This window comes from Nicotiana attenuata, chromosome 7, assembly GCF_001879085.1.
Source record: "Nicotiana attenuata strain UT chromosome 7, NIATTr2, whole genome shotgun sequence".
NCBI lineage: Eukaryota > Viridiplantae > Streptophyta > Magnoliopsida > Solanales > Solanaceae > Nicotiana > Nicotiana attenuata.
The window spans coordinates 9,675,463-9,694,482 of record NC_031995.1 but is presented as its reverse complement, the minus strand read 5'-3'; positions in this window follow the sequence as shown (position 1 = coordinate 9,694,482).

Sequence of the window (19,020 nt, the reverse complement as noted above, 5' to 3'; positions counted from 1 at the left end):
CTTATGAGCATAAAAAGGAGTCCAAGGAAGAGGTAGATGAGCCTTATATTTTGGATTTCTCAAGGCCGTCTAGGCAAGGTGACACTCCTCGGTCGAGAGCCAACAAGTGCATAAGATTTTATCTAATTTTTAGCTCGCAAGAATTTGTACCGCCCCAAGAGCATAATCATAAGCTTGAAGCAAAACTTGGGGTTCAATTCATAAGCTCGAGGTGGAGGCAAAAAGTGATTCGCGTCGTGCCGCGACGTTAAATCAAGCGCTTGTTGGGAGGCAACCCAGCTTTATTGCTTTCTTTTATTTTTTTATTTTTTTCTTAATTGTATTATTTTTGTAGTGTCAATTTTTTATTTTTTTAGGAGAATGGAAAGCAAAGGTATTGGAAGGATGCAACAGCAAACCAAATGGCTGGAACTAAGTGTGAGGTACCCGCACGAAGGATCAAGCTTGGGAGAAGTCTGAGTACCCCATGAGTTGCTAGTGCTTCGGCCTTTGGCCTACCAGGGAGTTTCTCTTACCCTCTTATGGTTATGCTGTGTATTGGGGACAATGCACAATTTTAAGTGTGGGGTGATGAGATTATCTGGGTGACTTTTCATGCTACTTTAGCTGTATTAGTTTAATTAAATAGTATTTTTTTTAAAAGATTGGACTTTTCCCGACAATGGATCTATTAGACAATTTTCTTGAGGGATTTAAGTCTAAAGAAAAAAAAAAATTTTTTGTTAGGTAGTGTAGCAATTCCCCCTTGATTTTTCTTTAAACCACGGTTCTTTTCCAAGGGCTTTATTTGAACCGGGTGTAGTTAGTTTTTTTTTGGAGTAGGAGCCATTGTGTTGTGTTTTGAATTGAAGCAATATCTCTTGACTTGATTATGCCTTGAGAATAGTGAGTACTTTGGCTGTGAGGCTTAGGCTCAGTTTTTGACTCTTGTATAAGTACCTTAAATTGTATGATTTTAAATTTGCTTAACTGCTTTGACTAGAGTGTCTTGATGAATCCAATCCTGAGTGAGTTATGTGCCATGTGTGTGTGAGGTTTGGTGTTATTCTGTGCATTGCATTTGATGCCTAGAACTTGCCCCGTGTGTTTGCAAAGCGAAATAGTAGTGTTGTTCAGTCTTGGAAGTGATATAGGCGTTTTCTTGTTGAGCCAGATATGTATATTTTACCCACCTAATTGTTATGTATCGTAGTTAACCTCTTTGAGCCTATAATCCTTTTTCTTTGGCAACCACATTACAAGCCTTACCCATTTGTTTGAATTAACCATCTATTTGAACCTTTTCACCTCTCATGAGCACTTGAATTGTTATGAACTTTGTAAAAGTTAAAGTGTGGGGTGGTTGGTTTGGCTTTTGAGTGGAACTAATTGAATAAGGAGAAAGGTGCACTGTTTTGAAAAAGGAAGAGCCACTTGAATTGAAGAAAAATATAGTTGGATTGTTGTGAAAAAAAAATTCCTTTATAAGTGGTGGCTCTTGACGTAAGTGTGCTTAAAGAAGAATGGGGTAATTTACATTGATGTGAAGGTGGAATTTTGCTTTGACATAAGTATGGGGTTTAAATGTTAAAATGTATGTATTAAAGTGCTTAGGGAGGTGTAGTCACTCTTATATCTAAATGTATCCTACCCGTCCCGTAGCCTACATTACAACCAAATAAAGTCCTAATTGATCCTAGATTGAATGAGCTCGATTAGTGGAGTAGTACACTGTGGGCAAGCTTATGGTGCATCTTTTGTGGCATATGAATGTTATTTCTGAGAGTGAGTGAATTCTTTTTATCTTGAGTTCCTAAGTGTTCTTAAATTTTATTGTGTGGAACTACTCTCTTGTGTTGTGTGAGGGTACTTGATTCATGAAGGAAAGGTAATGTCAGTGACCTCTATGTTAGAGTAAGTAGGTGAGTTGTGAATAATGCGTGGTACTTGTTAGTCAAATCTTGAGGTGAAGATGTTACACTTTTGTGCTTAGTCTATTTTAATACTCTTGGTGTGATGAGTTAGGAGAATTGTTTAAAAAGGTCGTGTGTATAAAAAAAAATGTAGTTTGGTTGCTCGAGGACGAGCAATGGTTTAAGTGTGGGGTGTGGTTCTCCACCAACTATGCCAAATTAAATGTAACGACCCGAACTGTCGTTTTGTGTATTTGCATTAAGTTATGTGGTTTGAGGTCTTGAGTAGTTTCATATTGTGTATTATGAGTCTTGGTTTTCGAGTGGTTCGGGATTGATTTGGAAGAATAATTCTCATTTTAGAAGCTTTAAGTTGGAAGAGTTGACCAAGGTTTGACTTTTGTGTAGACGACTCCGAAATGGAGTTTTGATGGTTCCAATAGCTTCTTATGGTGATTTTAGACTAGTTGTATGTCCGGATTTTGAATTTGAAGGTCCGTAGGTTGATTGGTACATTTTGGCAAAAATTAGAAATTTGAAGGTTGAGAGGTTTGTTCGAGAGTAGACTTTGTTGATATCGAGTTTGGATTCTAGTTCCAGGAGTTGGAATAGGTCCATTGTGTCATTCTAGTTCCAGGAGTTGGTTCGACATGAGTTTTAGAAGTTAGAAATTCATTAGTTTATTATGTTTGAATTGATGTACGATTCGTGGTTTTGGTGTTGTTTGATGTGATTTGAGGCTTCGAGTAAGTTCAAATTGTATTTTAGGACTTGTTGGTATGTTTGGATAGGGTCCCGGGGACTTCGGGTGTGTTTCGGGTGAGTTTTGAGCAACTTTGGGCATTCCGACACTTTGATGATGTTCTGGAGCAGTTGGAGTGCGGAAGGCACTTTTTAGAGTGTTGAGGGCACTTTTGGAGTACCGAGGCAAAGCCTCAAGTGCGGCCGCAAACCCCAGAGTGCGGAGGTGTTTGTCAATGTGTGGACCGCAACAGGAAATCTGCAAGTTTGTTGGTCCGACTTCGGGAGCTTATATCTCTCAATCTATGAAGAATTTGGGAATGATCTAAAAACAAAAGGTCTTTCTCTTTGAGTCTAGTTTCCAGAAAAGCAAATCGTTCATCATTTGGATATTTGTATAGAAAGTTATGATTAATTAACTGAAAACTGGTAGTGCAGCTACTGCTGAAGTGTGGCGCACAATATGGATTGCGTCCGCAGAACTTGGAAGTGCGGACCACAAAAAAAATTGCGGTCAGCACTGTGGGAGATCAGATCTTGTACTACATAAATGGGATTTTTGGACTTTTATTTCATTCTTCACCACTTTAGAGACTTGGGAGCTCGAGTTTGAAGGGTTTCAACCTAGACCTTCATCTACAAGCTTGAGGTAAGTGATTCTAACATATGTTATGAGATTTACAATCCATCACTAGATTTAACATCAAACCATGAGAATTAACAAGAGAAATTGGGGCGTTTCTGTCTAACCTTTTCTAAAGCAAATAATTGGGTTTTGAACATCGGTTCAGAGTCGAAATTGGACGATTTTGGTATGGTTGGACTCGTATTTGAATGGGTGCTCGGATTTCATAGCAGCTGTAATGAAAGAAGGTATGGATAGAGGCATTATTTAGGAAAGCGTATGATTTGAGCTTAAACGGAAAAATGAAAATTCATATAGCTGACTTCAACTAATTTGGGAGTAAGACACAGTTGCTCTTGTTTTGTACAAGAGCAGGAAGTTCTACAAAATCTCTACTTACCTTTTGGAGGCAAAATGTTCTCAATAAGGAAAAATATGGCCTCCTCAGCAAAGTGCTTGATAGTCAGCGGTAGATGCAGCATAGAACAATTGGGTTCAATTGAACTTAGTACTTTCGACGCGGAGCATCAATTTATGTGTAGGAAATCACTAAAGTTGCAGTAAACAATAGATATGAATCCATAAATTTAAATGCTGAACCCATAGAACTAAAATTCTGGATCCGCCTCTGTTGATCCTCTTCTAAACCACATAAACTAATAACAGTCAAATCAGTTGGGACAACAAGAACAACTATGCCTCAATCCATGTCACTCTATTCAGGCTCAAAGGGGTGAGGTAGGAGTGGCAAACGGGCGGGTCGGATCGGATATGGTTCGGGTCGAAAGCGGGTAATAAAAAATGGATAAATTATCCGACCAGATCCATATTTAATACGGATAAAAATGGGTTAACCAGCGAATAATATGGGTAACGATATTATCCATGACTTCTTGAATATGATGACTCTTGAGAGAATTACTAGTCTCCGAAACTTGAGGAACCCCCAATTTGAGGGTTTACAAATATAAAAGTTAAACTCATTGGTTACCATTGGTCACACTACTAGAAATTCGGCAAAAAGCGACCCCATATATAGCGACCAACGTTGGTCGCTTATCTCAATATAGCGACCAAAACGCGTCCAAACAGGCTTGGCCGCTATATTGGTGGTCCTTTTTGCTTAGCGACCAACGTTGGTCGCTAATTAGCCACCAACTTTGGTCGCTAAGGTAAATGACCAAATGTTCAGTGTAAACAAAATACCGACCAACTTTGGTCGGTACAATATTTTAATAATATAAAGTTAGCGACCAACGTTGGTCTGTATATTTAAATTACGATATTTTTTTAATTATTATAATTCAACAATTAGCGACCAACGTTGGTCTGTAAACTAAAATGTATATTATTTTAAAATATATATATTTAACAATCTGGGTTCATAAGCGACCAACTTTGGTCGCTTATTTTTAATTTTTAAATTTTTTTTTTATACATAAGCGACCAACCTTGGTTGCTAATTTCCAAAATTTTTTTTAAATAAAATCTTAGCGACCAATCTTGGTCACCAATTTTTAATTTTTTAATTTTTTTTAAATATAAGCGACCAACCTTGGTCGCCAATTGCCAGAAAATATTTTTTTTAATAGGTTAGCGACCAACTTTGGTCGCTTTTCTGGGTAATAATTTTGGCATAAAATGCCTGTTTTGGTAGCTACACCACCTGCCAGCATACCAAAATCACTAAATAACAATATAATTCAATTCTTAAACTACAATTTCAATACCAAAATCTCCACGACAACAACACAACAACAACAACAACAACAACAACAACAACACAACAACAACTACAACAACAACAACAACAACAACACAATTCAAAAAACACATTAAAACCAACAAATTAAAGTTCAATAGAACTAACAAATTAAACTAACAATACTAAGTTAACGCTTATTTCAACTAGTTCAAAACCGGTTCTATTTGTCTAGTTCAAAGTATATAAAAGTCAAGGAGTGTTTTGTACAGCATCATTATCATCACCGTCTGATGAAGATTCATCAACAAGACGGTATACAGAAGGGTCTACTTGTTGAGGACGGGAAGAACGATCACGGGGAGGACGGGAGGAACGAGCACGGGGAGGACGGAAGGAACTCTCACGTTTAATTCGAGCCTCTGGCGATGACTCACGAGATCGGGGAATCGGAAAAGCTCCAGAAGCTAGGAGATTTTTTAGCTGAGCTTGCATGCCATGGTACTGAGCTTGCACGCCAATGTACTGAGCATGTCTAAGCTTTTCTCTTTCCTTGGACGCTTCTAGCTCGGATGTGAGCTTTGTCACAGTCTCCCGCATAGCCGAGAGGCTCTCCCCGTCAAGTTGCTCGCCTTGCGAGGAAGTCCCTATTCCTTGCATTCCACACTTATAGCGATGGAATTTCTTAGTAGGAAGCCCGTATACCTTCCCCCATTTTGGACCGCCAGCAACATCCATCCATATTCTTTCAGCATCCTCGTCCGAAGATTGGATTGGCTCGCCCGACTCATTAGGTGGCTGACTGCGTATGAATTCCTCCACGTTAGCTGTGAAGCGACCCTATAAGAAAAATTACATTGAATTAGTATTTCAAAATTTATATAAAAGTAAATCAAAATACTTAATGAAAAGTGAAAACTTACATGTACAGTCGAGGCTCGACCCTCGACCCACCTTTCTTGATCCGTCTCTTTCTTTTTCTTTACAATATGAGTCTCCTTGAATAGCTCATCTTGGTTCATTGGACGCCCCAACTTCTTTTCCTGAAAATTGATAAATTTTAGTTAATAAACAGAATAGATATACTTTGAAAATTAAAATAAATTAAGCAATTACGTACCAATCTTCTTTTTATTGTCCCTAGGCTGATCGCACCTCCAGTGTGCAAGGAGCCTCCCTTCTCAGATGCGCGAGCTTTCTTTCCTTTTTCGCTCTTCTCTAAGAACTTTGCAGTGAGCCATTGCCTTTGCAAATCCTCCCATAAATTTTGAAGCAACGGGTCAGGCTTCTGGTTCAACTTTCTAGCTTTGGAGAAACTATGCGACAACCGCTTGCGAGCTTTGTGATAAAAATTTGCAGCCACTTCCGCACTATAGCGGTGTTCCCATACACACTTGCTCTGTATTTCAAAAGATAAATATTATATCAAAATATCATAAATATAAATAATTATACTGCTTAAAAGAACATTTATACCCTAAATTGATTGAAAATTTGCTCCTTCAGCGAGAATGAGAATTCACTCCAAGTCGCATAAGGGCCATCATAAAGCTTTCTGTTGGCTTTGGTGATTACCCTCGTAGTAATATTACTCGGGATGAACCTGCAATTTAACAAAAAAAAACACATTAATATCTTAGTACAAACTGTACAAAACAATAAACGTAAAAATAACAAATAACTCTTACCCATCACCCTCAGGGACTATGATGATCCTGCCATATTGATCATAATTCACCTCCTCGTCATCATCAGCATCACCGTCCGAAGCATGTATATCAGAGGCATGTGTGGAAGGTGTAGGGGGGTCAGAGCTACTATCTCGCAGGCGAAGGCCTGAAATAGATGGAGTCGCTGATGAAGATGGTTGCGATCCCTGTGACTGCGACATAGCTAGATGGACCGCAAGTGGCTGTGATACTGATTGCTGTGGCCCGAGTGGCTGTGCCCAGAGTGGCTGTGACACTGATGGCTGTGATCCATGTGGATGTGACATGGATCGATGCGATCCATACGATGTAGATGGCTGCGATCCACGTGGTCGTAAGGCAGTTGGACTGTATGTCGGACGTATAGTCCTATGGCCCTGTGACGAAAGACCTGGTGTCTGCACGAAGGTGTAGGGCTCGTGATGCTGTGGCAGCTCAAAATAGCCCTGGGATGGAGGATAAGACATAGGCATAGGCATAGGCATCTCTGAAAAGGGTGGAAAAGATTGAGTATTATCTTCTACCCTCCTCTTTGGTTTCCTAGCCTTTTCTCGACCCCGAGAACCAGTAGGGTCATTGTTACCTCGACCCTTGCCTGTCATCTGCATAATATAATACATATTTAGATTGAAACATATAAGAAACTAGCTATAAACGAGAGTTATTAAAGAAACCAACTTTTTAAAGCTCATCGACGTATTGTTCCTCGTCCGAGAATTCTTCTTCCTCACTAGTTTGAGCTTCATCAGTTGATTCGTCTTCCTCGTTTTCTATAATTCTTACTTCATTTATATCAACTTCTTCCAATATGTGTTCAGGATGTTCCAAATCATTTTCTAAAAGTTCGTCAACTATTTGGTGAACACTGGAGATATCGTTTTGATATGCAACATCTAACACATTCTCAACTTCCACCTTACCTACAGGCTTAGTTTTTATTACAACCCACCAATCGGACTTATTCCGCCGCAATGGATAAGGAGCATAATACACTTGCCTAACATTATGTGCAATTATGAAAGGATCATAGCAATCATACTCCCTCGTATGATTAACCTCAATTATGTTGTATTGATTGTGTACTCTTGTACCTCTTGTTGGATTTGGGTCAAACCACTTGCATCTAAAGAGTATCAATTTCTTAAATGGTCAACCTGTATATTCTAGTTCTATTATTTCTTTGAGCACACCATAATAATCAATATCTCCAACTTGGTTGTCATCACCACCTTGAACCCACACCCCGCTGTTGTTGCTATTTTTATTTTTAGAGCAATCCTCTATATGAAACTTATAACCATTCACAACGTACTTAGACATTGTTGTGACCTCAAGCCCAGGTCCCCAAGATATATCTTTCAAAAATTGACATACACCATTATTTGGATCATTTACCTACATATTGTTAAAAATTCATAAGTTAGCATAACTTCCAAATATTGTTTACCTACATAGTGTTATAATATTTTAAGGATAAACTTATAAATTGTTTGAACCACGTATCAAATCTCGTATATACAGCATCATGGCCAAATTGACCCACGAAGTGACTGTGACACATCAAATATTTTTAGTAGTTGCATTGAGATGTAATCACAGTAAATTTTATATTTTGATAACTACTAAATCAATACTTACTTGAGAAATGGTACAACTTCGAGACAATTTAGCAACACATGAAGTGTAGCTGAATTGTACTCCATATGTCATGACCGGTTTCCACCATAGGTCGTGATGGCGCCCAACACCATTGTCGGGCAAGCCACCGGAATTATAAATAAATTCTTCTTTTTACCTTCTTGCCAATTAGTTTTCAGAAATCTCTTAATTTAAGGTTAGAAACAAGTAATGACCATTAAGGTACCCAAAATAGTTATACAATTTCCAAAAGAAATAATCTACTAAAGTATGTGCCAAGACCTGGTGTCACAAGTTACGGGCAACTAGTAGAATATACAAAAGTACAATCCTATCCTACTGTCCGAAATGGAATTGACAGCAAAAATAAGAGAAACTCCATCAAGCTGCTGAACGGCAAAGGAGGGGAGCAGCTCACCGTGAAAGTCCCGGAGTAGGCTCAGTGATACGCACTAGACTGATAGCCAGATGTACCTGCCTCAGACCCTGTACAATTAAGTACAGAAGCGTAGTATTATTACATAAATAATATGTACCTAGTAAGTATCCTGTCTAATCTCGAAGAAGTAGAGACGAGAAGTCGACTTGACACTTACTAGGGTCAAAATAATATGAGATAAAAATTACACTTTTGCATGGATAAAAGTAATCAAATAACAGTATGTAGCAAGAACTAACAAGTTCTCTTCTAAGTAATGTCACCACTGGCAACTTCATTTCGGGGCAATTAATAATCTAAATCAAAGAAATTCTGTAATAAACAGGCGCAAATAGTGCCGAGGTCGTTCAGCCCGATCCAACATAAAGTAAATTATGCACTGCCGAGGGTCGAGCGGCACGAACCATAGATGCATCTATTACCCCGCTCGCGAATCAACCATGCGACACGGTCACATGTAATTAAACATATCAACAGACAGACAATGACGTATAACTAGAGAGAAATTACTCAATGCATTATCGTCTTCCCTTTTTAAACACCAAGAATGGTCATGTTCCTCTCAATTAATCCCATTTATCATAATCACACGGTTAAACAATCTAAATTAAGCATAGAGTAGCGACGATACCACATAAAGCATGCTTTTGGGTCCTAAACTACCCGGATTTAGCACAATAGTAGCTACGCACGGACTCTCGTCACCTAGTGCGCACGTAGCCCCCGCATTTAATAACAAATTATTAGATTACATTGCCTATGGGGACAATTCCCTCTTACAAGGTTAGAAAGGAGACTCATCTCGCTCCAATGTGCACTTCCAATACCAAGAATGAGCCCAAACCCTCAAATTGGAGCCGAACGATTCAAAACTAGATAAACAAGGTAGGAACTAGTCAATATAAGCTTACAAGATCAGTTTCTAACTATTTACGCAATTTCCCACCCTTAAACACAAATTTCCTGAAATCCGACCCCAGGCCCACGTGCCCGAATTCCTAAATTTTTCAAGGGAAGTTGTTCTTCATAACCCAAAGATCAATAATATATGATTTCTAATTCATTTCATGACAAATTTCGTGGTCAAATTCAACTCTTGTCAAAACCCTAGGTTTTTGCTCTAACCCCATGATTTCACCCTAATACTAGTGTTTAATCTACCTAAGACATAAGTATTAAACTAGAAATAGGTAGAACAAACTTACCTCAAGGTGCTAGGTGAAGGTCTTCTCCCAAAAGCTCTAAAATCGCCCAATGGAGGAGTGAAATATGGCGAAAATGGATTTGAACCCATAATAAATGAACTCACTGCTTCAGCGATTTCCGCATCTGCGGTCTGGGGACCGCATCTGCAGTCCCGCATCTGCAAGGAAAGGGTCGCATCTGCGGTCGTTGGCCAAAAGGGCTAGGGCCGCTTCTGCAGCGTTGGAGCCGCTTCTGCGGTTAGAGAGCCGCTTCTGCGGTTTGGCCTGGCCTTCCCTGGGCCGCATCTCGATTGATGGACTACACCTGCGGTCCACCAACCGCAGGTGCGGTTATGACAGAAGCAGCAGCTTCAGCACTTCTAAAAATTTTCCACTTCACTCGAGCCTTGTCCGATTGACGCTCGGGGCTCCCGGGCCCCGCCCGAACATACCGACAAGTCTGAAATCATGAAACAGACCTACTCGAACCTTCGGAACGCCTGAAACAACGCTAAATCTAAGAATCACCCCCTAAAACCAATTGAATCAAACTTATGAACTTCAAGGTCTTAATTTTCCTCTAACGGGCCAAACGCCCTTAAACTACTCGGATTGACACCAAATTTTGCGGGCAAGTCTTATATGTTATATTGGACCTGTACTGGGCTTCGGAACCAACATACGAGCCCGATACCAACGTGATCAATCATTAATTAGTTTCTTTAAATCCATAGAATTTCAGTTTAACAATTTCTAATAAAAATTTATTACTCGGGCTAGGGACCTCGGAATTTGATTCCGGGCATATGCCCAGGTCCCATATTTTCCTGCAGACCCTCCGAAACCGTCAAAACACGAATCCGAGCCCGTTTGCTCAAAATGTTGACCAAAGTCAAACTTAGCCTTTTAAGAAAATCCTAAGGAGTCAAATGTGCATATTTCCATCCAAACTCTTCCAAATCCCGAACCAACCATCCCCGCAGGTCATAAATTAGTTAAAGCGAGCACGGAGAATTTATTTTGGGGGGGGGGGGGGGAACGGGGTTCTAAAAGGTAAACGACCGGTTGGGTCTTTACACCATATCACTCAAACTTCTCTTTCTAACTGCCTTAGAACATCGGCCTGGTTGATTGAATATGGACATAGGCGGATATAATGGATCATTCACACATTCGACCGTGTGACTATTGGGCCTATTCCTAGCACATGGCACATTACTCTCAAAATAATAAGAACAAAAATGAGCAGTTTCCTTTGCAAGATAAGCTTCGCATATAGATCCTTCAATCCTATTCCTCTGCTTAACAAATTGTTTGCATTTGCCAATTGTCCTAACACAAGGGCACCTAGTTACTCCTTCACTTAGGTATGGTGGAAGTGACATTGCATGTCTAATAAAGTCATCCACCCCTTCTATCAAATCCTCCCGCAATCCCCGCCAATTAGGATAATTCCTATTGTACATCCAAGTACGATGTTCCATCTATACAAATAAAATAACAAATTAATTTAGTTAATTCATGTTGGCCCAATTAAAGGTTAGTTTTGAAGACTGACAAAGGAACTCAGGATGAACCGGGTCCATCACTCAGGTGCACAAAAACGGGCAGATTCGAGCATGTGGGTTGCACATGAAGGAGATAAGCTTAACTTGGTGTATTTAATACCTCCTGATCGAAAAGGTTGCATAATTGATAAGGAGAAGGAGTCCTTAATCAAAGAGAACACAATTCAAGATAAGAAAGGAGTTAGAAGTTAAAATCAACTAGAACTCTTCCACCAAGGAAGAGTTGCATCAGAACTCTAGTTATTTCTTCATCTACTAACTCTATAAATTGCAGGATGTTCTCACATTACAAGTGTTGCACAAAAACACAGAAGTTAAACGTGAATTGAGAGCAAAATAGCAAGGCTTTTTGCAAGCAGTTCGTGTGTGATCAAGTGTGCAAACCTGAAGCTACATGAACCAGATTGAAGAATCAGCTCCATAAAGAGTTTTATGTATCTTTCTTTATTTCTAGTTCAATTGTAGTAGGTGTTTCATATTGTACCTTTCAGCTTTATCCAGAAGCAATTGTAACAGGTATTTTGAGTATTCAGGTTAGACTTAACTTGAAGTTGTCACAGCAGTTAGAGGCTGGTTGCCACAACGGGATTAGAGTTAATCCTTTAGGTTTACAAAGAGTTTTATAAATGCTGTTTTGGCTCAGTGATTTTAGTGGAAGTTTGGGAAAATCCTACTGAGTAGTAGGTCGTAGTTTTTTCACCTTTTGAGCCAGGTGTTTTCCACGTAAAAATCTCTGTGTTCTTTATTTTCTGTATTTATCATTTCGCAAACAGTAGTAGTTAGTACACTTAGAAGAACCAGGTTCTTCTAGAGCAAAAATTGGGTACCACACAAATCACCCCCCCCCCTCTTGTGTGGTATTGACGTTTAGAACATCAATTGGTATCAGAGCAGGTTATCCTTGAAGAGGCTAGCACCTTAGGAACAGATCAAGATGAGCGCACCACCTGGAAACTGGGAAGGGCAATCCACTGATAGGCCTCCACTCTTTAATGGCCACTACTACTCTTGGTGGAAAAACAGGATGACAGATCATATCATAGGAGAGGACTATGAACTCTGGGACATAGTCACTGATGGTCCTTTGGCAACTACAAAGGAGAATGAGGAAGGAGTGGATGTGTCAAAGACAAGAGCTGACTGCAGTGCTGAAGATTTGAAGAAATGGGAAAAGAATGCAAAGTCCAAGAAATGGCTTGTGTGTGGACTTGGTCCAGACGATTACAGTAGAATTCAAAGTTGTACCACTGTTAAGGAAATTTGGGACACTTTGCAAGTGGCTTATGAAGGAACTCCTCAAGTGAAGAGGTCCAGAGGAAAACTGCTGTATTCTCAATATGAGAATTTCACCATGAAGGAATGGGAAACCATCAAAGAAATGTATACAAGGTTCACCACATTGACAAATGAACTTAAGTCTCTAGGAAGGGTTATTCTTGAAGAAGACAAAGTTGAGAAGATTTTGACAAGGGTACTGCCAATCTCTTGGGAAAGCAAAATCACAGCTATTCAGGAATCAAAGAACATTGCCACTCTTAAGTTGGATGAGCTAATTGGAAATCCCACTGCCTATGAACTTAGAAGGCAAACCATGAAGATGGATGCACCCAAGAAGGAAAGGATCCTGGCATTTAGAATCACTGAAGGTGCTGATCTAGAGGAGGATGAAATGACCATGATCACAAAGGACTTCAAGAAGTACCTAATGAGAGGAAAGGGTCCTTCAAGAAATGGAAGCTATAACAAACCAAGGGTTCCTGAAAAACAAACCAATGAGGGGTGTTACAAGTGTGGGAAGACTGATCACCACATCAAAAACTGCCCTCAATGGGAAATTGAATGGAAGAAGGAAAGAGCTGAACGAAGGAACAGAAAAAAGGAACAGGTTCAACCCAAGAAGAACAAAGGATCAACAAAGGCTATGGTTGCTGCCTGAGGAGAAAGCGCAGATGAGGACTCAGAGGGTGAAGATGGAGATGAACAAGCACTTATGACAATTGGAGAATCCGATGAGGAATCTGAGGTAAGTGTAATTCATCTCAAAGACAAGATTAAATTTTTGTCTAAAGAAAGGCTATCTGAGTTACTCCTGGATTTCATTGATGAATCTGAGGATCTAAACAATGAAAAGGAACAGCTGTCTAAGGAGTGTGTGATTTTGAAAGCTAAGTGCAAAAATCTGGAACTTAGGGCTAGTGAAAGTGAAAGTAAAAATGCTGAGTTAAAGAACCAGGTTCATGAACTTGACACCACTATCCTAGAGCTTAGATTTGAAAATCTAAAATTAAAATTAGGAACTGGTAAAAAGAAAGCTGATCACACACAACTCACTTTAGAAGAAAATGTAGGAAAAATGAAAGATGAGTTGTACAAAAGAGATGAGCAGATAAGAGTCCTTAAGGAGGATCTAAACAAGGTTAAGCATGAGCTAGACAGAACCCGTAAATGGAATAGGTCCTCCGATGCACTTTCATGGCTACATGAACACCATAGTAGCAATAAGAGAGGACTTGGCTACGGGATCCCTGCACCTAAATGGGATCCCAAAAGCAAGTACCTCACGCTTCCTGAGAACATAATTTGCACACACTGTGGTAAAACTAGTCATTATAAAAGTGAATGTATTGCAAAAGAAAAGGCTAGTCAAAAGAATAAAGAATTTGTTCAAGGGAAAAATAAGCTGCCAGGTTGGGCTAAAAAGAATCGAATTCACCTTTTTGCCTATAGAAAGGGACCCAAACTAGTTTGGGTTCCTAAGACTAACCCCTGATTTCCTTTTGCAGGTCCAAGTGAAGGGGAGCAGCCAAATATGGTACATGGATAGCGGCTGCTCAAAGCATATCACAGTTAGCAAGAACCAGTTCCTTTCACTTGAGGGCCTCAAAGGAGGTAATGTCTCCTTTGGAAATGGGAAGAAAGGTGAGATCATTGGAGTTGGAAAGATAGGTAAGACTGATTCTCACTCTATTGAGAATGTCTACTTTATAGATGGCCTAAAATACAGCCTAATCAGTGTATCACAATTGTGTGATAGAGGTAACTTGGTAGCATTCACCTCTACTAAATGTTTTGTGATTAATCTTACCAATGACAAGATTGTTTGCAGGGAAAAAGAGTAAATAATATTTACATTGTAGATCTGTCCACACTTTCAGAAAATGAACTCACTTGTTTAAGTGTGTTGGATAATGATCCCATCCTTTGGCACAAAAGACTTGGACATGCCAGTCTAAGTCAACTCAACAAACTAGTCTCCAAGGACTTGGTGATAGGACTGCCTAACATTAAGTTCAAGGAAGACAAAGTTTGTGAGGCTTGTGCAAGGGGGAAGCAGGTAAGATCCTCTTTCAAAAGCAAGAAAAAGGTAAGTACCACCAGAACGATGGAACTGGTCCATATGGATCTTTGTGGACCAATGAGAACTCTAAGCAGAGGTGGTAAGAGATATGTTATGGTGCTTGTTGATGATTACTCTAGGTTTACTTGGACATTGTTTTTAACATTTAAAGATGAAGCATTTGATATGTTTACTTCTTTTGTTAGAAAAACTCAGAAACAACTAGGTAATCAACTTGCATCAATTAGGTCTGATCATGGAACTGAATTTAAAAATGCTAAGTTTGCTGAATTTTGTAATGAGCATGGCATAAATCATAATTTTTCTGCTCCTAGGACTCCACAACAAAATGGAGTAGTTTAAACAAAGTATAGGACATTAGAGGAAATGGCTAGGACTATGCTACTTGCTAGTAAATTCCCTCATAGCTTCTCGACAGAGGCTATGAATACTGCATACTACATCATAAATAGTTGCATGACTTGACCTCTTGTTAAGAAGATTCCTTATGAGTCACTTAAAGGGAGAAAGCTAAATATATCCCATCTTAGGGCATTTAGATGCAAGTGCTTTGTGCACAATAATGGCAAAGACTCCCTAGGTAAATATGATCCCAACAGTGATGAGGGAGTATTCTTGGGATATTCTTCATATAGTAAAGCTTATAAAATATACAGTAAAAGAACTATGTGTGTAAAAAATATATATATGTTATTTTTGTAAAACTAACATTCTTTCTGAGAGACAGGAACAAGATAATGAAGAGATTGGGATGATAAGAAATTCAAATGGTGAAACCACAGTCCAGCCCGAAGATGCATCACAGGAAGGAACAGGTGATGGAACAGGTCCTTCCACCCAGGGCAACATGACATGGGGAACTGACTAGAGAGGAACTGATCCTCAAACCTCGAAGGAACCTGTCCATGAACCTATTCCTCAGAAACAAAACCAGGAAGGAAAATCCAAAGAAGTCCCACTTGACTGCTGTCAAGAGAATATTGAGATACTTGAAAGGCACCACTGACCTTTGCCTTTGGTATCCAAAAGGTAGTAATTTTAACCTAGTGGGATATGCTAACGCTGATTATGCAGGGTTCCTTGTGGATAGGAAGAGCACCTCAGGTATGGCACACTTTCGTAGTTCATGTCTTGTGTCATGGGCTACCAAAAAGCAAAATTCAATGGCCTTATCTACTGCTGAAGCGGAGTATGTTGTTGCTGCTTTATGTTGTGCTCAATTGTTGTGGATCAAACAACCATTATTGAACTTTGGAATTGATGTTGGTTGCATCCCTATTTTTTGTGATAACACTAGTGCTATTAGTATGACAAAGAACTCGGTTCATCATACGAGAACTAAGCACATAGATGTTAGGCACCATTTTTGAGGGACAACTATGAGAAAGGCTTGATCACTGTAGAGTTTTGTGCTACTGACAAGTAAATTGTTGTCATCTTCACAAAAGCCTTAAGTAGAGATCACTTTGGGAGGAACAGGTTGGAATTAGGGATGATTAAGATCACCTAAAAGGACCAGTTCAAGGTTAAACGAAAAAATGAAAAAATTGAAAAAAAAAATTGGTTAGAAAGTCTGTAAATTGTGTATAATTAGATTAAATCTTGCTCAGTCTCATACTTTCCATAGTATACTCTTGTGTCATGTGTTAAAATGTCTCATTAATCTCTAATGATATTTTCTCTATTTTGGCAAATTTAGACTCACACAAGAGAATTATCAGTGAAGAACCTAGTTCATCAAGATAACACGGTATGTTTTCTACACTCTACATAATTTGAAATAACTATATTTGGATCATGAGCAGAGTCCTACCAAATTCCAAACTCCTTTTGGACTTATCCTTCACAAGTGAACCAGTCCCGTTCAAGAGAGTCCCAACCGAATGGAAATACCTAGATTCTAGGGATACACTCCAACGTCTCTTCAAAACTGAATTTCAGTTTGATTAAACTTCTAAGAGTCTGAAAAGCTATAGTTACCCCATCAATTATTCCCATGTATATTGATCAGCTTTAGTGTATTCCTTACTTTATCTCTCTCAAGCCGTAAAAACTCTCATTCTTCTTTTATCTTCCAAACACAATCTAATTCTCTTCTCTTCCATACCCTAGCCCAGATATGTCAAACACCTCTGAAAATCCTTCATCACCACCACAGGAAACCACTTCCACACCTTCTACCACTGCTTCAACCACACCAATCTCTAAGAAAAGTAGAGTAAAGATGATGGCTCGTAAGATTGTCGCTGAAGGAGAGCAGATCAAGAAAATAAACAAGCAATTGAAAGCAGGTAGGGAAGAAGAATCCTAGAAATCTGAAGATTCATTTCTGTCTGCTACTAAGGGGGAAGAAAGTAGGTCTTCCGAAACTGAACAAGTATCTTCTGATTCTAAAGTTACTCCTGAGAGAATTTCTGAAAGTTGCTGACTAAATTTGGAGAATAGATTTGTACTGGTAGGATCTATAGCAGGTGTTGAGACTACAGAATCTGGAGAAGTTGGTGGTAAAAATAAAGAAACGAAAAAGAGAGCAAGGGTGCTAGGACTACTGTGAGGGGAAAGGGTACAAGAATGGTTGATTCTTCACCCATTCCTGTTGGTCTAACAAAAGAAACTGGTGCAATGGTTGTTTGGGGAGAGGAATTTACTGAAATAAAAGAGAGTGTGAGCAAAACAGGGGGGAGTAGGTCTGGCGAAGCTGCTGAGGGGTTGGTTCAACTTGGGAAAAATATAGATGAACCTGTTCCATCTGAACTGGAAACCCTCGCGGATCTACTGATAGGGTTATCAATGGCACCAAAACTCATGTCATTCCCTATGGTTTCATTCTCACAACTGTGCTTGCACATTTCAAGGTACCTATGAAGAAGTAGGAGGTTAGTACAAGCAAGGATCAGTTTGGGGTTAATAATCTGCTTGCTTGCGATTATGAAGTCAATGCCATTCCTAATGAACCTGGTTCATCTAAAAAAGACACCTATCAATAGCAAAGTCAGAGTCTGGTACATGATGTGAGGCAAAGGATGTTGAGATGGCAAGGCTGAAGACACGATTGGTTGAGGTAGAATCTGAGAGAGATGTTCTCAGAACTGAATTTGCAAGGGAAAATGAGAAGAATGATGGAATTCTTCAAGACATGCTGAAACTTCTCCAAACAAATAACCCAGCCCCTACCTCTTCCAAGCCTTAAAATCCTAGCCTAGTGTAGATCAAACAGTGACCCAGTTCGGGATTTTTGTTGTTTTTGCTCATGTTTCCAAATATTTTTATTTCTTCTTATGCTCTGTGGTAGAATCTTATCAATCATCAATGAAATTCACTATCTTTTGCTCTAAACTGTTTGTTTATATTTCTTTGATGGTTAAAATTCTTAGCTTGATCATATGATGATTAATTCATGATTGCATTTGAAGTAGCCCCAGTGGCCAGGAGTAAGTTTTAAATCTGGTTATCTCACATTTTATGCAACTTTTCGATGATGCCAAAAGAGGGAAAAGGTTGTGCTTTACACTTTGAACAGTGATGTTTATAACCTAATGTACCTGGTCCTTGATGATAGGTGATAAAAAGGAAAAATGTTTCTAAATTATGTTGATGTTGAGCTAAGTTGAAACAGGGCCTAAGCTTATAAAAAGCACAGAGTTTGTCATCAATCAAAAAGGGGAAATTTGTTGGCCCAAGTGAAGGTTAGTTTTGAAGATTGACAAAGGAAGCTCAGGCATGAACCAGGTCCATCCCTCAGGTGCAAAAAAACGGGCAGATTCGAGCATGTGGGATGCACGTGAAGGAGATAAGCTTAACTTGGTGTATTTAGTATCTCCTGATCGAAAAGGTTGCATAATTGATAAGGAGAAGGACTCCTTACTCAAAGAGAAACATTATCCAAGATAGGAAGGAGTTAGAAGTTGAGATCAACTAGAACTCTTCCACCAAGGAAGAGTTGCATCAGAACTCTATTTATTTCTTCATCTACTAACTCTATAAATTGCAGGATGTTCTCACATTACACGTGTTGCACAAAAACGCAGAAGTTAAACGTGAATTGAGAGCAGAATAGCAAGGCTTTTTGCAAGCAGTTCGTGTGTGATTCAAGTGTGCAAACCTGAAGCTACATGAACCAGATTGAAGAACCAGCTCCATATAGAGTTTTATGTGTCTTTCTTT